The 16,939-nt window shown below is 42.1% G+C and overlaps 1 protein-coding gene across 1 annotated transcript in view; it reads right to left on the bottom strand.

Moving 5' to 3' along the window:
- TMEM255B (transmembrane protein 255B) overlaps window positions 1-16,939 on the bottom strand; it is a 120,776-nt gene that overhangs the window by 49,317 nt on the left and 54,520 nt on the right. The window lies entirely within an intron of this gene.

The following is a 16,939-nucleotide window of genomic DNA, read 5'->3' as shown; positions in this document are numbered from 1 at the left end:
AATGTAATTCAGTTAGGGTTTACATCTACTTTAAAGCCCAACTTTAGCCAGAACATTGTTTTTGGATAATGTAGGTAAGGACTGGATCCTTTGTCGATTTCTTTTTATTTATGTTTTGTCCCTTTTGTAGAGAACCTCTTTCTTTGTGTCAGTTTGACAGTTAGTAAACAGAAAAGGAGGTGAGTGGAGATCTCCCTATCTTGCTCTTAAACCATGGATCAGTACCATTATCTACCCTATTCAGTTAGCAGGAGGGTGACAAAAGAAACTGCAAAGCTAAGACAGGAAATCATAGTGCAACTGGCTGGAGCTGTGGGTAGTTGTTAGAGATTATTTTAATTGTCTACATGGAACATGATTTCTTCAGCAGAGGACCAAAGAAGGGTAATGGAAGACCAAGATCAGTAACCTTTGGGAGAGTGAGTGAACTGGACATCGAACTCACCACTTCTAATATATATGCATGTCCCTCCTCCCACAAGAATTGATATGCCTTTTATATCAATGTGGGCTACTTAATAAATTGTAAGCTGCTGGGAGCAAGATTCTAATATCTTGTGTTCCCTAATATATTTTGTACTGGTTAGGATGTATGTTTACCATAAATTCTACAGTAGAGATTTGCAGAATAGCATGTGGCATTATAATAACCCTGTGTATGCAGAAAGTTATATTTTTTTTTACTGTGAACTCCAGACTGGAAAATAGACATACCTTGTTTTTCATGTATTGTTGTTCTAAGAAAATGTAAAATGGAAGCACTGACTAACAGCTAAACGGACACTATGCTACTTTCTGGTTTATACTTACTGACCTCTGTTATTGCAGGAACTGTTAAGCAATTCATCCTCAAATTTCATGGCATTGAATTTCTTTAAGTCCTGTCAACAGCTTAAAGAGGAGGTCCAGCCTGGGTGAAAAAAAATAAAAGTCAGCAGCTACAAATACTGTAGCTGCTGACTTTTAATATTAAGGCACTTACCTGTCCAGGGAGCCCATGATGTTGGCACCCCAGCCCATCTTCGGATCGACTCCCGAATGCTGCCGCCGCCATTCCTGGTAAGGGAACCAGACATTGCTGATTCCCTATTGCGTATGCACGAAGCGCGCTGCGCTTTCTAATTGGCCCGGCTGTGAGGGAAGGAGGAGGGGGGCCAAACTTCCGGGAGATCAAGCCGTGGCCCCTCTTTTGGAAATGGGGAAGGGGACGTTTCAAAAACGGGTCCCCATTCACCCCTCCCTCCTGAAAGGTGCCAAATGTGACATCGGAGGGGGGGGGAGCATATAAGCGGAAGTTCCACTTTTGGGTGGAACTCCACTTTAACTTACCCCGCTATTCCCTTCCAGACCAGTAGCTCTGGACATTAGAGATTAGATGGCTGGAAGTTTCCCAACCGACGCTAAGCTGCTGAGGGAAAGACTTGAACAACTTTTTAAAGCTTCTGTCGTGAATCTTGAGGATGATTGCCCTTGGCAAAAGTGGTCATTTCCTGTTTAAGAATATGCAAAAAAATATGAATGTACATTATCTGAACACAGTTACATTTTAAAAATAGTAATGCCATGTACAAACAAGCGTAATGTCCGATAGAAAAAGTCAGACGGAAGCTTTTCATCGTCTATTCTGATCGTGTGTAGGCCTCATCTGACTTTTTTTTCGAAAATTCTGACGGACCTAGAAATGGAGCATGTTCTAAATATTTCCGATGGAACCAATTCCTAATCGGGAAAACCGATCGTCTGTATGCTGTTCAGACGGACCAAAAACGCATGCTCTGAAGCAAGTACGAGACGGAAGCTATTGGCTACTAGCTATTGAACTTCCTTTTTCTAGTCCTGTCGTACTTGCTGTACGTCACCCCGTTCTGGACGGTCGGACTTTGGTTTGACCGTGTATAGGCAAGACCGCTTGAATGGAATTCCATCAGAGTTCTGTCGGAGAAACCTTCGGAGTTTATTCCGATGGCAAAACCGGTCGTGTGTACAGGGCATTACTTCACTTTTGTTGAGAAAAAAAATCCCCCTCTGGGTGATCTGTGTACTTTGCAAGGATTTTAACAAACTTTGTTGCAGATTCCTACCTTTTGTTATTCTGAAGAAATAGTTGTTTGCTTGCCTGTGTCCATGTGCAGAAATAATCTATATGTGGTTTTATAATTATCAGTCAGCTGCTGCACCTGATTTCCTTATGGAAGTATCTCACCAAAAAATACATTTGAGTTACAGGGGATGCCAAAACTCTGTATCTAAGTGCAGGATTCTTGGAAAATCAACAAGCCAATCACTCAAGCAGGAAATTAAATTTCAAGGTGTGTTCTGTATACCATCTGTATACAGAACGCTTCCAGGTAGCCATTTTGCATTGCATTTTACAGAATATTACAGAGCTGCAGACTGAAAACGAAAGGTCATTTTTAATAACAATCAATAGCAATGTGACTTGAGTCATAATTGTATATGCTATATTGTTTTGTTTTGTTTTTTGTTTTTCCCATGAAAGTGGAGTTACCCTTTAAGCATACCTCCCAACTTTTTGAAATGGGAATGAGGGACACCTATTAGCAAAAGTATGCAGGCATAGGACACACCCCTTGTCACACCCCCTTAAAGGAGAATTGTACAAAAAAATAAAAGGTTGGTTCAACCCACAAGTGCTTTATTTACGACTACTCTTCCTTTATATTGGCTTTTAGAATTTACAAATGCAGCAATTTAGAAATTAGATAAAAGGTTAAGTGCTGGAAAACACTTTTTGATAGATAAAAAGTGAATTTTATATACATCTATATAGATCAGACCAAAATGAGGGACAAATGAGGAGGAATGAGGGACAGAGGGACATTGCTCCAAATCAGGGTCAGTCCCTCGAAATCAGGGACAGTTGGGAGCTATGCTTTAAGCTGTATCTAATCAGCAAAGCTGTGCTTCTCCCAATAGCTGGCAGCCACCAAGGACCAGAGATCAACATTGCTGTATTGCACATGTGTACATTTATGGCACATTTTACATAAATGGCATACTGTACATTGGCAAAATGTAAGTAATGCAAATTTAAAAATGCTGCAATGCTCTGGGCTCATCTTGAAGTATTATAAGTGATTTATGGGAATGGCATGTTCTCTAATTCACGGCATATCTGTAATCCTATAATCAGAATTTGGAAAAGACTGACAAAAGTAAGCAAAACACATGAGAAAATGATCAGTCCAATGGCACCAATCTCTGTGCAGAAAAAAAAAGGTGTTTTTGCACTTTTCTTGGAGTCCCCCATAGAGCAACACAGCGACAAAGCTTGAAAGTACACCACGTTCTGTGCTTAGGTTTCTTTTCTGCTTTTTCCATCAAAGTTCATTATCAAATAATACACCTATAACAGTTTAATTCTGCCATCTAAAGATTTAAAGGAAGCAATATAACTGTTATAATAATGGCACAAGAATTAAACTAAAAAAAGGTCTGCTGCTGGAACTGTGAATTCTCATTCAGAAACTGCTGGACAGTTTAATAATGATCTTCCTTCCTTTATACCCATTTTGTAATGAGCAGAGAACTATATCAATCTTTATAATCCCACCAAGTAATCAGAGCAAATGCACAGCTAGGCAAGAATTGAGACAGGTAGATTAATGTCTTCCATTCATCACATTACTTGATGTGACCTTCTCCACAGCAAAGGAAACCAAAGAAGCTATGGCTAAAAACCAAAATATAGAGTTTTTAGATTCAAATGAAAGGGGGATTATTGGTGATGCCTCTGTTTTCAAACAATACAAATGTGTAATGCTATATACTGTATATATAATGGTAACAGAAGATACAAGATCAGTTACAAACCAATGAACTATTCATTTTGTTATCTGCAACCTTAAGGCCACTTTCACACTGAGGCATTTTACAGGGGTTGTGCTAAAAGTAGCGCCTGAAAAGTGCCTGTAAACTGCCGCTTCCGCAGCCCCAGTGTGAAAGCCTGAGTGCTTTCACACTGGGGCGGTGTGCTTGCAGGACAGAAAAAAAAGTCCTGCAAGCAGCATCTTTGAGGCGGTGGAGGAACGGTTTATACACTGCTCCTCCACCGCCCCTGCCTATTGAAATGAATGGGCACCGCAAACGAATCGCCTGCAAAGCGCTTTTTGGGCACTATTAGCCCTTTCCTCGGCCGCCAGCGGGGGTTAAAATTGCTCCGCTAGTGGCTGAGTAGCGCCGCTATAACAGTGGTAAAGTGGCACTAAAACTAGCGGTGCTATACTGCTAATGCCCCCCCCCCCGCCCCAGTGTGAAAGGGGTCTAAATCCATCCTTGGCTCCTGTCTTTTAGGCCACTTTCACACTGAGGCGCTGGCTGCGTTGACGGTAAAGCGCCACTAGTTTAGTGGCGCTTTACCATAGTTTTAGCGGCGCTTTTCAGCCCCTAGCAGGGCGTTTTTAACCCCCCCCGCTAGCGACTGAAAAAGGGTTGAAAGCGCCCTCAAAGCTCCGCTGCCGAAATGCTGTGCAGGTGTTTCAGCAGCGCTGGCCATTGATTTCAATGGTAGGGGCGGTTTAGGGGTGGGGTATACAATGCTCCCGCACTGCCCCAAAAATGCTGCTTGCAGGACTTTTTTTCCTGTCCTACAAGCGCACCGCAGAAGAGGCAGTTTACAGGCGCTTTTTAATTTTGGGTTATCACTAGGTGTAAGCCATGATCATCAAAATTAAAAGACAGAAATGCTTGAAATATATCACTCTGTGTGTAACGCATCTATATAAAATATGTGAGTTTCACTTTTTTAATTGAATTACTGAAATACATTAACTTTTCAATGGTATTCTAATTTTATGAGATGCACCTGTATAAGATGTCCATAAATATACTCTACCTATAGCATGTTTTTATTAGATGATTGATTGCCGTCTCCATAATATATATTTGTGGGTTTTGTTTGATATTTATTTGATACTTATTTTGAATTCAAAGATATTTATAACCAAAGTTAAGTCCTCAGCTTAATGTAATTAGATTTTTGGCTTTTGTGATGTATAAACAATGTGAGTTTATTCCAGCTGGCTAACAGAAAACATGAATCTACCACCAGTTATTTGTTACCGAAAACAGCCATCATCTTAAATGTATACACAGATGAGCTTTCTGCTTTAAACTATTTGCTTATGAAAGAGGACCAAAAAATTGTACCCATAATACTTTTGGTTGTTTTCATCCTTCCTGCTTTAAAGTGCACCTTTAGCCTAGGCTCAAACTGGTGTGTGAAAAACACTGCATGTGATTCGCACAGGAATCACACCGCATTCCTGTGCACATCTTATGCAATATCTGTGCGGTGCAATTTGAGACATACATTTTGTATGGCTCAAATCGCATCCGGACCAAAATGGCGCAGGACCCCTTTTTCCCTGCACCTGAATTGCACTGCATTTTGCAATCTGTTTCGGTGTGTCATTAATTTAACATTGACACCTACAGCAGATTGCTTGGACGCCATGCAATTGCCAAGCAGTGTGATGCGATGCGTGGAAACAAAGCAAATCTTGTGCTTTTTCCCACATTGCATCAGTGTGAACCAGGGCTCAGTGTTGAAGAAAATGATACAAAGTAAAATAAAGGGGCTAGGTAAGTAGACTGTGGGGTTGATTTACTAAAACTGGAGAGTGCAAAATCGGGTGCAGCTCTGTATAGCAACCCATCAGCTTCCAGGTTTGTTTGTCAAAGCTTAATTGCTGAATTTATAAGCTGATTTATATGCAGAGCTGCACCAGATTTTGCACTCTCCAGTTTTAGTAAATCAACCCCTTTTCCCTTTTATTTTCAGTTATGAAGGTTTTAGTGTATTTAAGAAGAATGATGGGAAGTCTAAACTCTCATAACAATTACAACACAATGGCTCTTTGATTACATTTACCTTTTTTAGATTCAGACATCCTTCTTCAGCACCCTTCTGAATCTCCTAATTACCTGCCTGCATGTCCCCAACATCTTCGCTGTGTGTCCTGCTGAGCTCTGCTCCTCCTGAGCACACATACTGCTGTGTCCATTTATATCTATGGAAAGCTGTACACTGCTGGTGTGAGCAGCTTTTCCATAAAAATGAGAAGAAGCAGCTAAGTCTGGCTGGGAGAATTTAGAAGAAGAGGCTGCGCAGTGATAAGTAGACAGTGGGCTCAGGGTCAGATCAGAGATGCAAACAACACAAAAAGGTAAATACAGTATGCTGGATCACAAATATAATATAATTTTGGAAGATTGAAAAAAACTCCAGATTTGTGGAGCATGTGGCTGCAGATATGTCCCATGGCTATGGGTGTTTTTTTAACAGAGCTTCATTTACAGAGCTCAGCAGCTGAAGCTGAAATTTACACAGTGAACTGAGTTGGAATAGTGTCTTATCCCCTCTGTGCCTGTGAAGACTGGGTCATATGGAGTTTTTATCAGAAATATCCCATCTGAAAGTAAACAGTTTCTGCTCATGGTGTTCTTGGATTGGGAATCCTGTGTCAAGAGAGCATCCTGTAATACATTGCCTTAAAAAAGTATTCATACCCCTTGAAATTTTCCACATTTTGTCATGTTACAACCAAACACGTAAATGTATTTTATTATGATTTTATGTGATAGACCAACACAAAGTTGTACATAATTGTGAAGTGGAAGGAAAATGATAAACGGTTTTTAAAAGTTCTCTAAACTTTCGACCCTCAAGAACGCGGTGACGTAAAACACTACGACGAGCCGAGAAAATGAAGTTCAATGCTTCCGAGCATGCGTCGAATTGTTTCCGAGCATGTTTTTTTGCGCGTCGGAATTGCATACAGACGAACGGAATTTCTGTCAAGAACTTTTTCCGTCGGAAAAATAGAGAACCAGCTCCCAATCTTTTGCTGGCAGAAATTCAGACAGGAAAAGTTGGATGGAGCATACACACAGTCAGAATATCCGACCAAAAGCTCCCATCACACTTTTTTTGATGGAAATTCCGACTGTGTGTATGCAGCATAACAGGTTTTCTTCTAAGATTGCCCTGTATTTGGCTTCATGCAATTTTCCATCAATTCTGACCAGCTTCCGTGTCCCTGATGAAGAAAAGCATCCCCACAACATGATGCTGCCACCAACATGTTTCATGGTGGGGATGGTGTGTTCAGGTTGATGTGCAGTGTTAGTTTTCCAACACACATAGCATTTTGCTTGTAGGCCAAAGAGTTCAATTTTGGTCTCATCTGACCAGAGCACCTTCTTCCACATGTTTGCTGTGTCCTCCACATGGCTTATCGCAAACTGCAAGGGGGACTTCTTATGGCTTTCTTTCAACAATGGTTTTCTTCTTGCCACTCTTCCATAAAGGCCAAATTTGTGGAGTGCACGACTAATAGTTTGCCATGAGGACAAATTCTCCCACCTGAGCTGTGGATCCCTGCAGCTCCTTCAGAGTTACCATGGGCCTCTTGGCTGCTTCTGTGATTAATGCTCTGTTTGCCCGGCCTGTCAGTTTAGGTGGACAGCCATATCTTAGGTTTGTAGGTTTGCAGTTGTGCCATACTCTTTTCATTGTCGGATGATGGATTGAACAGTGCTACGTGAGATGTACAAAGCTTGGGATATTTTTTTATAACCTAACCCTGCTTCAAACTTCTCCACAATTTTATCCCTGACCTGTCTGGTGTGTTCATTGGCCTCCATGATGCCGTTTGTTCACCAAGGTTCTCTAACAAACCTCTGAGGGCTTCACAAGAACTTTACTCGCATTTACTCTGAGATTAAATTACACATAGGTGGACTCTATTTACTAATTAGGTTACTTCTGAAGGCAATTGGTTCCACTAGATTTTAGTATCAGTGTAAAGGGGCTGAATACAAATGCACGCCACACTTTTCAAATATTTATTTGTAAAAAAAATTGAAAACCATTTATAATGTTCCTTCTACTTCACAGTTATGTGCCATTTTGTGTTGGTCTATCACACAAAATCCCAATAAAATACATTTGCATTTTTGGTTGTAACATGACAAAATGTGGAAAATTTCAAGGATATGAATACTTTCAAGGCACTATAAATATTTGTTTGTAAATCATTTAAGCTACATAGGAAAAAAATATTTTAACACAAGTGTAAAAAAATGTTCATATACAGAAACTGGCCACCAAAAAAGCATAGTTTGTAACTGCAGTTTTAAAATGTTTTCCTGTCGCATCATGGCAGCACACACTTGGTTGAGATTCTGCCCTCACAACCTGATAGGCCTCGTTAGCTATGAATTCAATAGAGGACCCCACCGCAGCTTTCTCCTTTTTTTTTTTCTCATCTGTTCAGGACTGGATGGATAACTCGGCACCCCTTACAGCATTTGACCCAGTCAGGTTCAGCCTCTCATGTACAGTCTCCAAATGAGCTAGATGGAAGAAATCCCACTCGGATGATCTCAGGGGTATGATGCCTGGCATTGTATAAGTCTTAAACAGGCTTATGTTTATTGCAGCGGTATCCTATTATTTTTATGCATACTATTCTGTTCCTTTGGGCCTTCTACTTCCACAGGCCAGCCTGCCATTCCCAAGATGGCAGCCACGCATCCGGCTGCTTTTGCGCAACACTATAGATGAATAAAAAAATGAAAAAAACGGCGTAGGGCCCCCTCCAAAATCCATACCAATCCTTATCCGAGCAAGCAGCCTGGCAGGCCAGGAAAGGCCTGGCAGGCCCCCCTGAACCATACCAGGCCTCTTGCCCTCAACACGGGGAGGGTGCTTATCAAAATCTGGAAGCCCCCTTTAACACTATGTGAATGGGTATCAGGTACATCGTACCCCTACCCATTCACCAAAAAATTGTCAAAAAAGTAAAAACCACAAGAAACAGTTTTTGACAAATGCTTTATTAAAAAAGAAAAGAAAAGGCAATGGCGGGGTTGACCCTTCTGACATCATGAGATTTCACAGGACATCAGAAGGGGGTGGGGTCACCCGATTACATCACCGGGTGGCCCTGCCCTTGTCTATATAAGAGCTTTTACTTTTTTGACACTTTTTTGGTGAATGGGTAGGGGTACAATGTAACCGATACCCATTCACATGGGGGGGGCGGGATCTGGGGGCATCCTTGTTAAAGGGGGCTTCCAGATTCCGATAAGTCCCCTGACCGAAGGACCCCGACAACCACCAGCCAGGGTTGTCGGGAAGAGGCCCTTGTCCCAAATAACATGGGACAGGGTGCTTTGGGGGGCAACCCAAAGCACCCTCCCAATGTTGAGGGCAAGTGGTCTGGTATGGTTCAGGAGGGTGGGGGATGCTTGCTCGTCCCTCCCCTTTCCTGGCCTGCCAGGCTGCTTGCTCAGATAAATATCTGGTATGGATTTTGGGGGGACCCCATGCTAATTTTTTTTTAAATTAGCGTGGAGTTCCCCTTAAAATCTACACCAGACCCAAAGGGCCTGGTATAGATTTTGGGGGGACCCCATGCTGTTTTTTTCTTAATTCTGTCATAGGGTTCCCCTTAACCACTTTAATACACTGTATTATATGCTCTGAACTATACACTCTGCACTGCGTTATATACACTATCTCACAAAAGTGAGTACACCCCTCACATTTTTGTAAGTATTTTATTCTATCTTTTCATGTGACAACACTGAAGAAATGAACCTTTGCTACAATGTAAATTAGTGAGTATACAGCTTGTATAACAGTGTAAATTTGTTGTCCCCTCAAAATAACTCAACACACAGCCATTAATGTCTAAACCGCTGGCAACAAAAGTGAGTACACCCCTAACTAAAAATGTCCAAATTGGGCCCAATTAGCCATTTTCCCTCCCCGTTGTTAGTGTTAGTGTTACAAGGTCTCAGGTGTGAATGGGGAGCAGGTGTGTTAAATTTGGTGTTATCGCTTTCACTCTCTCATACTGGTCACTGGATGTTCAACATGGCACCTCATGGCAAAGAACTCTCTGAGGATCTGAAAAAAAGAATTGTTGCTCTACATAAAGATGGCCTAGGCTATAAGAAGATTGCCAAGACCCTGAAACTGAGCTGCAGCACGGTGGCCAAGACCATACAGCAGTTTAACAGGATAGGTTCCACTCAGAACAGGCTTCGCCATGGTCGACCAAAGAATTTGAGTGCACGTGCTCAGCATCATATCCAGAGGTTATCTTTGGGAAATAGAGGTATGAGTGCTGCCAGCATTGTGCAGAGGTTGAAGGGGTGGGGGGTCAGCCTGTCAGTGCTCAGACCATACGCCGCACGCTGCATCAAATTGGTCTGCATGGCTGTCGTCCCAGAAGGAAGCCTCTTCTAAAGATGATGTACAAGAAAGCCCACAAACAGTTTGCTGAAGACAAGCAGACTAAGGAACCATGTCCTGTGGTCTGATGAGACCAAGATAAACTTATTTGGTTCAGATGGTGTCAAGCATGTGTGGCAGCAACCAGGTGAGGAGTACAAAGACAAGTGTGTCTTGCCTACAGTCAAGCATGGTGGTGGGAGTGTCATGGTCTGGGGCTGCATGAGTGCTGCCGGCACTGGGGAGCTCTAGTTCATTGAGGGAACCATGAATGCCAACATGTACTGTGACATACTGAATCAGAGTGTGATCCTCGCCCTTTGGAGACTGGACCGCAGGGCAGTATTCCAACATGATAACGACCCCAAACACACCTCCAAGACAACCACTGCCTTGCTAAAGAAGCTGAGGGTAAAGGTGATGGATTTGCCAAGCATGTCTCCAGACCTAAACCCTATTGAGCATCTGTGGGGCATCCTAAAATGGAGGTTGGAGGAGTGCAAGATCTCTCAACCAACTCCGTGATGCCATGGAGGAGTGGAAGAGGACTTCAGTGGCAACCTGACCAAGAGGGTTAAGGCAGTGCTGGAAAATAATGGTGGCCACACAAAATATCGACACTTTGGCACCAATTTGGACATTTTCACTTAGGGGTGTACTCATTTTTGTTGCCATTGGTTTAGACTTTAATGGCTGTGTGTTGAGTTTTTTTTTCTTAGTTCATTCAATTTTTATTCAAAGTTTTCGTTGGTACAAAAAGAATGCGCATTGACTGCTATATAACAAGACATGGTAATAGTGCTACATGACTGATATTAACAAACCTCAAGCAAGCTTTACCTACTAAACATTGGGTGAAGAGAATTGTTCGCTCTCCATGGACACCCCATCTGGGAACAAGCTCTGCCCTGGGGAAGGATCAACATACTCAACTCTTGCTTTCCACTTTATTCAGATATAGTAAATTATGATCATACCAGGACTGGATGTTATGTGCACCAATTCACTAAGAACATATAAAACGTATTATTTTTATTTATTAGGGTAGTAATAAATGAAAAGGGTATAACATAATAAAACAAGGGAAGAGGGAAAAGTGAGCCCCTTGAAAAATTGGATGTTATGTGCAGCAATAACTAAGAACATATAAAACGTATTATTTTTATTTATTAGGGTAGTAATAAATGAAAAGGGTATAACATAATAAGAAAAGGGAAAAGTGAGCCCCTTGAAAAATTCAACTACTCAGGAATATTGTCTAAAACAGTTTATGTAACTTTGAGAACAGGATTCATCACTTTAGAAGAAATTATTTTAGTAATGCCTTACAGTAACTTATTGGATTTATACCAATCTAACCAAGGTTGCCAGTTTTTAAAAAACTCTGTACCTTTCCCGTTTATTGATGCTAACATACTCTCGTATGTACAGTCAGGTCCATAAATATTGGGACATCGACACAATTCTAATCTTTTTGGCTCTGTACACCACCACAATGGATTTGAAATGAAACAAACAATATGTGCTTTAACTGCAGACTTTCAGCTTTAATTTGAGGGTATTTACATCCAAATCAGGTGAACGGTGTAGGAATTACAACAGTTTGTATATGTGCCTCCCACTTTTTATGGGACCAAAAGTAATGGGACAATTGGCTGCTCAGCTGTTCCATGGCCACGTGTGTGTTATTCCCTCATTATCCCATTTACAAGGAGCAGATAAAAGGTTCAGAGTTCATTTCAAGTGTGCTATTTGCATTTGGAACCTGTTGCTGTCAACTCTCAATATGAGATCCAAAGAGCTGTCACTATCAGTGAAGCAAGCCACCATTAGGCTGAAAAAACAAACCCATCGAAGAGATAGCAAAAACATTAGGTGTGGCCAAATCAACTGTTTGGAACATCCTTAAAAAGAAAGAATGCACCATTGAGCTCAGCAACACTAAAAGACCCGGAAGACCACGGAAAACAACTGTGGTGAATGACCGAAGAATTCTTTCCCTGGTGAAGAAAACACCCTTCACAACAGTTGGCCAGATCGAGAACACTGTCCAGGAGGTAGGTGTATGTATGTCAAAGTCAACAATGAAGAGAACACTTCACCAGAGTGAATACAGAGGGTTCACCACAAGATGTAAACCATTGGTGAGCCTCAAAAACAGGAAGGCCAGATTAGTGATGGGAAGAGAAGAGTATGGAGAAGGAAAGGAACTGCTCATGATCCAATGCATACCACCTCATCAGTGAAGCATAGTGGTGGTAGTGTCATGGCGTGGGCATGTATGGCTGCCAATGGAACTGGTTCTCTTGTATTTATTGATGATGTGACTGCTGACAAAAGCAGCAGGATGAATTCTGAAGTGTTTCGGACAATATTAACTGCTCATATTCAGCAAAATGCTTCAGAACCCATTGAACGGCGCTTCATTGTGCAGATGGACAATGATCCGAAGCATACTGCAAAAGCAACCAAAGTGTTTTTTAAGGGAAAGAAGTGGAATGTTATGCAATGGCCAAGTCAATCACCTGACCTGAATCCAATTGAGCTTGCATTTCACTTGCTGAAGACAAAGCTGAAGGGAAAAAGCCCCAAGAACAAGCAGGAATTGAAGACAGTTACAGTAGAGGCCTGGCACAGCATCCCCAGGGATGAAACCCAGCGTCTGGTGATGTCTTTCCAGACTTCAGGCTGTAATTGACTGCAAAGGATTTGCAACCAAGTATTAAAAAGTGAAAGTTTGATGGATGATTGTTAATCTGTCCCATTACTTTTGGTCCCTTAAAAAGTGGGAGGCACATATACAAACTGTTGTAATTCCTACACCGTTCACCTGATTTGGATGTAAATACCCTCAAATTAAAGCTGAAAGTCTGCAGTTGAAGCACATCTTGTTTGTTTCATTTCAAATTTATTGTGGTGGTGTATAGAGCCAAAAAGATTAGAATTGTGTTGATGTCCCAATATTTATAGATCTGACTGTACAATGTGTGGAGAGTGTGCATACAGGGTCAGTTACCTTAAGAAGGTCTGGAGATCTCCATATTTTAAGTATTACTAGTTTCGCTGTTAGAAATAAATTAGTGGTCAATTGTCTCAGATGGGGTGATATGTCTTCTATGCCTACATTTAATAGTGCCAATGATGGAGAGATTTGTATAGATAGGGCTGTTACTTGTTGAAAGACTGTAAATATCTTAGACAAAAATGTTGCCAGCTTGCCACAAGACCAAAGTATATGGAAAATACTTCCTGCTTGGGAGCAGTTCCTCCAACACAGTGGAGAAATAGACGGGTTAAACTTAGCAATTCTATAAGGTGTTAGATAGCATCTTTGCATAATTTTGTGTGATAGATCCCAAAGATTGGTGCATTTTGTTGCGGAATAGGAATATTGTAGTGCTTTACTCCACTGTGTGTCCGAAAAGGAAACTCCGAGGTCCCTTTCCCAATCTAAGATAGGTTTGTTTTTCTTGAAGATGGGTTTATCATGGAGGAAGTTATAAAATAAAGAAATGCCCCGTCTATGATTCTCTGTGGATGTAAGATATGTTTTGATTTTCCAAAACAATTTATATGTTATGACAGACTTGCTTTTGAGAAATTATGTTATACTGTGTTGAGTTATTTTGAGGGGCCAGCAAATTTACCCTGTTATACAAGCTGTACACTCACTACTTTACATTGTATTAAAGTGTTATCACATGAAAAGATATAATTAAATATTTACAAAAAATGTGAGGGGTGTACTCACTTTTGTGAGATGCTGCACACTACACTGACTGCACTATATACTCTGCACTGTGTTATATACACTACACTGAGTGCACTATATACTCTGCACTGGGTTATATATTCTACACTGACTGCACTATATACTCTGCACTGGGTTATATACACTACACTGACTGCACTGTATCATATAGTCTACACTGACTGCACGCTCAATCCACTAACTAACCTGCCTAATCTCTCTCCATTCAGTAAGCAGCTTTATATAGTGTGGGGAGTGGACTTAACCCCTGAGCCATAATTGGCCAAAGGCACCCTGCCTTTGGCCAATCATGGCTCTCACAGCACATCACGCTGTGATTGGCCAAAGCATACAGGTCAGGTGCTTTGGCCAATCAGCAGCCTTCAATGCACTGCAATCTCGCAGTGCATTATGGAGCGCATTGCAGCGGGCGAACGTCCTGGGAGCGCCCCATATGTTTGTTTGTTCTATGAACAAACGAACACCCGATGTTTGAGGCGAACTTGCGTTTGACTCAAACATCGGGCCCGGACAAACAGAATAGAACTCCCTCAAGAGAAGATAGGTCCTTTGATTCAGAAGATGACAAAAATTGTTAGCAGAGGTTTCCCTACCAGCCAGAGCTTGTCTGAGTATTCTGGAGTCTATGTCAGCAACCATCCCAATGGTTCAGTGGGCCCAGTGACACATGAGAATATTTCAAAATTCATTTCTAACGCAGTGGGATGGAGCATTGATGCTTCAACCGATCTTCATCAACAGAATAGTGAAGCAATCTAAATGGTGGTGGACTCTTGTTCACAACCTCAAAGTATATTGGCATATTATTTCTCCATAACAGGAAGTGGTCACGTTGGATGCCAGCCTGGAGGGATGGAGATCCCACTATTAGGACCTAGCAGCCCAGGGACATTGGTGATTCCAGTTACAGGGCATGGTCTTGGACATACTAGAGCTCAGAGTTGCCTTTCAAGCTCTCCAAGCATTCAGCTCATCCCTGAGGGGGAAACATGTATTGCTATACTTGGACAACAAGGTGGCAGTGGCTTACATCCAAAGACAGGGAGGCACCAGGAGTCACACACTCATGAGAGAAGTACGACCTATTTTTGATTGGGCTCAGATAAACCTAGCAGATCTGAGAGCCATTTACACTCCAGCAGCTCAGAACCAATGGGCCGATGATCTGAGCAGGAATTTTCTATCAATCAACAAATGGTCTCTGAATCATCAAGCCTTCTCTCTCCTAACATAGACCTGGGTTTTCCCGATATCTATCTAGTGCCAAATGTCCAAAATATCTAGCAAGAGCTGCCTTTCCAACAGCAGAAGGGAAAGACTGTTTACACCACCCTTGGAATTTTCAGCTGGGTTACATTTTCCCCCCAATACTTCTGATCACAAAATTTCTATCCAGACTCAGAATATCAACATCCATGTTGATAGCAGTAAGCTCCTTCCGACCAAGAAGATTGTGGTTCACAAAGCCTTCTTCAAATAAGCACAGAGGATCCATTGCCTCTTCCAGTAATACTGGATCTACTCTCTCAGGGCCAATTTCCTCACCCAGCACCAGAGAGATTACACCTGATGGCATGGAGATTGAAAGGAATAGGCTTCTAGAACAAGGATGTTCGCAAAAGGTCATAGATACTCTACTACAAGCAAGAAAGACCACTTCCAACAACAATTACAAAAGAGTGTGTCAAAAATGTACTTTATTTGCTCAACAGCAAACGGATCTTGGGATCCATCGCCTCCTGAAGTATCTCAAATTCTTGAATTTCTCCAATCAGGTCTGGACCCTCAACCACTTAAGGACTGGAAAGGATTTGCCCCCTTAATGACCAGGCCATTTTTTGCGATATGGCACTGCGTCGCTTTAACTGACAATTGCGCCCAAACAAAATTGATGTCCTTTTTTTCCCCACAAATAGAGCTTTCTTTTGTTGGTATTTCATCACTTCTGCGGTTTTTATTCAAAAATGTCTTCATCAGTTTAGGCCAATATGTATTCTTCAACATATTTTTGGTAAAAAAATTGCAATAAGCATATATTGATTGGTTTGTGCAAAAGTTACAGCGTCTACAAAATAGGGGATAGATTTATTTATTTTTTTTACTAGTAATGGCGGCAATCTGAGACATTGCAGTGGACAGATCGGACACTTTTGACACATTTTTGGAACCGTTGACATTTATACAGCGATCAGTGCTATAAAAATGCACTGATCACTGTGTAAATGTCACTGGCAGGAAAGGGGTTAACACTAGGGGGCGATCAAGGGGTTAAATGTGTTCCCTGGGAGGTGTTTCTAACTGTGGGGGGATGGGACTGACTGGAGGAGGAGAGAGGTCGCTGTACCTAATCACTAGGAACAGCAGATATGTCTCTCCTCCCCTGTCAGAATGGAGATCTCTGTTTGTTTACATTGACTGATCCCCATTCTGGCTCTCTGTGGAGCGATCGTGGGTGGCCAGTGGACATCGTGGCCGCCGGTCACGCGCATCGGCTCTGGCATCACGCCCCCTATCTCTGTCAAAGCGGCCAACGCACACCTGCGGCGTTTCGCCCTGCAAAGCCAACCTGCCCCAGTATAATGACTGCGTCTGGTCTTAAAGGATAACTAAACCTTTGTTTTTTTGTTGTTTTTTTAAATAACAAAAATGTCATACTTACCTCCTCTGTGCAGTTGGTTTTGCACAGAGTGGTCCCAATGCTCCTCTTCTGGGGTCCCTCAGCGGCGCTCCTTCTCTTCTCGAGTGCCCCGTTGGAGAAGTGCTCTCCCTCAGGGCACTCATGCGGGCGCGCTCCCGTGTCCTGCATCTACGTTTATTGACACAGACAGCAGGACTCGGCCCCGCCCCCCGGCTCCCACGTCAATGGATTTGATTGACAGCAGCAGGAGCCAATGGCTGCG

This window comes from Aquarana catesbeiana, linkage group LG02 (assembly GCF_042186555.1).
Source record: "Aquarana catesbeiana isolate 2022-GZ linkage group LG02, ASM4218655v1, whole genome shotgun sequence".
Classification (NCBI taxonomy): domain Eukaryota; kingdom Metazoa; phylum Chordata; class Amphibia; order Anura; family Ranidae; genus Aquarana; species Aquarana catesbeiana.
Note: the sequence above shows the minus strand (reverse complement) of the source record. Positions and strands in the feature narration are given on the sequence as shown.